A 5,784-nucleotide genomic window follows, 5' to 3' on the forward strand; every position below is an offset into this window, starting at 1 on the left:
TACAAACCATGCCACAAGAAACTATTCTATTAGGGGACTTTACTATTGACTGGCTCACATGCCCTTCCCAGGCTCCCACTGATCATATCAACCTACTTACCTTCTCTCAACTAATCAAAGAACCCACCAGAGTCGACAAAAATAGTAAAAGAGAATCACTTTTAGACTGGATTTTACTAAACAAAATACCTTGCTCATATTTAGCTGGTACCTTGCCTGACTCACTAAGTGACCATCAGACTACCTTCCTACTCAAATATAATTCCCACCACCCCCACACTACTATACTCCAATCAATAAGAAACAAAAAACACTTCAACTTATCAAACTTCTTACAAGATCTACAGCTCTACAACTGGTCACAACTGTATTATCTACCCCTAGACGAAGCTATCAAACACTTCAACTCTACCTTCCTAGAGATGCTAAATAGACATGCCCCTCCAAGAACTACCAGAATTAAATCCGAAACAGTTCCATGGTTAACAAGGGAAACAAGGCAAAAATAAAAGAAAGGAATAGTGCCTGGACAGCCTGGAGGTCCAACAAAAACCCAGGAAGACAGCAAGCATAACAACAGATAAGGAATCTAACTAAGAAACTAGTAATGCAAGATAAAAGAAATTACTTTATCACCCATCAAACCCAACACTCAAACAATCCAAAAAAATTCTGGGCAGGCTTAAACAGATTACTACACCCTGGAAAAAACACTACCCCACCTCCAACAACAGGCTTAACAAAAAAAACATAGCTGAATCATTTAACTTATTCTTTACTGAGACTGTACTTGCCCTTGCCCAAAACCAAACCTATACAAATACTACTAGTGCACCCCCCAAACCTAACAACAGCCCCACATTTAAGCTACAACCCACCTCAACCTCCTATATAAGAAAACTACTATCCCAACTAAAACCAACAACACTAGGAGCTGATTCACTCCCTAATGAATTCTTAAAACTAGCAGCAAATGAAATAGCTAAACCAGTCTCAATCCTAATAAACTGATCCATCTCAGAAGGTTCAGTACCCTTGATCTGTAAAACTGCCTATATCATACCTCTACACAAAGGGGGAAATTCTTATGACATATCTAACTACAGACCAATAGCAATATTATCCCCACTTGCTAAAATATTAGAAAAATGTATTCACCATCAATTAATGACACATCTTATTGATCAAGAGCTCATATCTCATACACAACATGGGTTTCGGCCAGGACATAGCACAACCACCACCCTGCTAGCATTCATAGATACCATTAATCACAACAGGAATAATGATAAGCTTTCTTCAGCCCTCTTCCTAGACCTATCAAAGGCCAGGACACAGCACAACCACTGCCCTGCTAGCATTCATAGATACCATTAATCACAACAGGAATAATGGTAAGCTTTCTTCAGCCCTCTTCCTAGACCTATCAAAGGCCAGGACACAGCACAACCACTGCCCTGCTAGCATTCATAGACACTATTAATCACAACAGGAATAATGGTAAGCTTTCTTCAGCCCTCTTCCTAGACCTATCAAAGGCATTTGACATGGTCAACCATGAAAAATTAATCTCCCATCTTGTAAGCCTAGGCTTAGATAACTCATCAATCTCCTGGTTTAAAAACTACCTCAACAACAGACAACAGGCAGTACTATGGAATAATAACTTGTCTCCACTCTTACCTGTAACACTCGGGGTACCTCAGGGATCTATAATGGGCCCCTTGCTGTTCTCAATTTTTACAAATAATCTCCACTCAGTTGCAAAAGGTTCAAGCCTTATACAATATGCAGATGATTTAACTATAATATGTAATGCCCCTACTTTACCTGACCTCCACAAAAAGACCCAGGATAAGTTTCACTCAGTTGAACCATAGCTCACTGAGAATGACTTGTTACTCAACCCCAAAAAAACCAAGCTCCTGCTATTTCATCCATCAACTACAACTACCCCCACCTGCACCTTTACTGTCCACTCAAATAATGGTACCTCCATATCACCTGAAGCCCAGACAAAACTACTAGGTATTACTATTGACAGTAAGTTCAAATTTGATGTACACGTTAATCTGGCCATTAAAAATCGACACAATCAGCAGAAAACGGATGTAGCCCCACACAAAGAGTCTTCAGATCGAAACAAAGTTTATTGATCCAAAACACACAAAATAACTGTGTGTTTTGGATCAATAAACGATTGTCCTGAAAACTTTTTGTCTCGAGACCTTGGACTCGCATGGGGGGGGGCTACATCCTTTCTGATTGTGTCGAGTTTGGAGTCTTTTTAGCAGTTCCTTACTGTTGTTTTTTCTTGGCCATTAAAAATACTAACAAAAAGCTAGGAAGCCTCTACAAACATAAAACATTCCTGACCCATAATGCTAGAACTACAATTGCACGTACACACCCTCTCTCAACACTACTGTATGCCTCACCCATCTTGATTAACTTATCCAAAACAGAGATCAATAAAATGAAAACCTGCTACAATCAGATAGCCAAATTTGCCAACAACAGCTCCTACAGAACACATCACTGCCTAAACCTAAAGCAATTGGGTTGGATGGAACTACCTAACTTATTTATAGTCAGCTGGTTACTACTCACAAGATACTCTATCAACAAAATATATCACCTTCACTAGCTAACATTGTCCAACAGTATTCTTGTCCTAGACAACTCTGCTCAACTGACAAATTGCAGTTAGCTGTTACTAGATCCAACAACCATGCTGGAGACTCCCTTTACTTTTCTTATGTGGCCAAGAACTCCCTGCCTGCAGCCTTATCCCTGATTATCTCACTACCTACATTTAAAAAAGCTATCTACAACTACCTCAGCAACAAATGGTTATGTCCCTGTTCAACTCCAGACTAATGCCTGATCCACTCCAATACTATTGTAACCATTGTCCTAAACTAGAGTCCTATCTGTTACTTGCATATAAACGTATACCACATCAAAGGTATGATAACATACATATAACAGTGTTAGTATGAATGATGTAAAACTGTTTATGACTATCGTAAACTGTATCTGTCTGTAGTTTATACCATAAGTATCTGTAGTTTATACCTATAAGTGTCAATAACTAGATACCCTAATGGATCTAGATGAAATATGTACCCAAGTTTATCTGTAGGTTCTGTAAAAATTGTCTCTTTGGAGCTTTTCTCCCCGGGCCTCCACTGAAAATGGACATATATCCAGCTGGACTATCCCAGTTAACAAATGTAAAATAAATAAATAAATAAATAAAATGTATGCCAGACATAGATCTCCCCTCAAAAGCCTGTAGGAGACAGAATACAGGGATAGGGCCTTGAGGCGGTTTGAATAGGACATTTTACTTACACCCTGTATTCTTTTAGTGAGAAACCTCTGTGGACATTCCAGTTGTTGGATATGCCGGGTTAGATACATATCAAAGGGGGCATTGTTCTTAATGACAGGTCTGATGAATGCAGAATATAGTGGAACAATGGGTTCCTTGGATTTAGATGCCATACCTTTGTTTATAAGTTGCACAGCATAGAATGATTTCTTCACCACTGTAGACATGATGGTCAAAGGCTAGATTACTATCTATGTGTGTCCCTACGTTTATGACTACTGGGTCACCTGTAAGGGGTGTTTTGTCAATATGATAGTTACTAGGGATGGATGACTTCCCAAAGGATACTATTATGCATTTCTTGGAATTTAGTTATAGTCCATGGCTCTGACACCAGTTGTTTCTCTGTGTCAGGATCAAAGAACTGTCTTGGCCCCCAGCTCCCCACCATCACATTTTTCAACAAACTATAAAGATGAATTGGTGCCATTGAATTCCTTGCTCTAGGGTCAGAGCAGATATCACTGCTCTCCAGTGCAAACATAGCATCAAGAAAATCCACCAAAATCTCGGCATCTTCTATAGGAATAAACACTGCCCAAACACATCAAGCAGAGCCACTCTCACCAAAACTTTCCTTCTCCCCTCCCTACTATATGGTGCCAGAATTCTCACTAACCTACAGTCCTCTTATCAGATCTAAATTAGAATGTTGCTACAACAAAGTGGCCAAGTTTGCCACTAACTCAAAGACCACAAACATCACTGCGTTACATACTCTACAATGGCTTGAACTCCCTAACCATCTCCATTATGTCCAGCTCTTAACCTTACACAACATCATTTATAAACCTTTAGCATGTACAGCCTGGAGTTCCACAGTTAGACCTTACACCCCCAACAGAACCTTGAGGCCTGAAGATAAAAAACTCCTTGCTATCGCCAACTCCTCTAAAGTACAAAGACAAAGCTTATATTCTTATTCAGTTGCTAAGGTTTGGAACTCAAACTCCCTTTCCATAAGAACCATTACTAATATGGAAACCTTCAAATCCTCGCTATAACAAAATCTAAATAATACATGGCTGTGCACATGCTCAATTCCTGGCTAATCTTGACCTCAGCATTTCCTCCCTGTCTGCTGTTCTCTTGGCTAACTTCCTCTCCACATTTCTACCCCCTGAATGACACATCTCTTATAACCCCTTTTTCGATACAGCCGACCTATTTCAGCTAATCTCATTCCTACACCTTTCTCTCATCTCCCCACAATGCTTTCTCTCTTTTATTATTATGTAGTGGCTGCTCAACATGATAGCACTGTGGCAAACTACTAAAAAGAACTGAAGAATAGCATGTCTCACCCTATGAAAGAATGCAACATACTTTTTCTACTATGATGAAAAACCACAAACAGCAAGCCAGCAACTCCTTAGAAGGAATTTATTTGGAAAAACAGTGATGAAATAAAACTCTAGCGCCTCGGCCAACAGCCTTTAACAGAGTACTATTATTATTATTATTATTTATACTTTTTCTACTATATTTATGATGAAAAGAATGTATTTTATATATATGTATGTATATATATATATATATATATATATATATATATATATATATATACACACATATATATATATATATATATATATATATATATATATATATATATATATATATACATACATATATATATATTTACATATATCTTTACTATTGAAATCTGGAAAATGCAATGCTTGACCGATGAAAGTGTTGAGCCAAAATATGGAAATACATAGCATCGAAAAGGCACATTCTCAGAAATGAATTAATTGCCCAAGGTAGTTTGATCTATTCCATATAGCCTCAGGTGACATCAGTCACTCAAGCTATGCACTGTAACTTACCGTTAAACTATTAAGTCAACAGCACATGGTTTTTACTATTTTGCAAGGGAGGCAAGCCCACCTGCATCCCCACACCCCCTGCAAATTATATATACCAACTCCAAGATCACACTACAGTGAGGAAATGGGTAAATTCCCTGTTCCTCGGTGTACTGTGATCTCTACTCACAATACCAAACTCAGGCTACCGAATTACACTGCACATTCAGTATTCAGTATTGTGCACTCATTGTAGTCTGGTTTGGTATTGTGGCATTTTGAAAAGTGCCTTTTCAACACATGCTGTTCAATCAGAAGCAATATGAAATTTCAATAGTAAACAATATATATGTTTTAAAGTGAATCTTAATGCTTTGAATGTTTTGTTTCTCCATATGAGCTTAAACCAATTATCCACTGTATAAACCTAAAATGTCATAATTGTCTGTTAGTATGGAGAATTTATCCTGGCCTGCACTGAAAGCAGGTTCTTTTTTTACGCAGATGAAATTTCCTGGTAAACAAATGTCAGATAAATAAATTAATTAAAATAAAACACAGCTTTTGTTTTATATC

This window comes from Protopterus annectens, chromosome 3.part1 (assembly GCF_019279795.1).
Source record: "Protopterus annectens isolate FY-2018-M chromosome 3.part1, PAN1.0, whole genome shotgun sequence".
Lineage (NCBI taxonomy): Eukaryota > Metazoa > Chordata > Ceratodontiformes > Protopteridae > Protopterus > Protopterus annectens.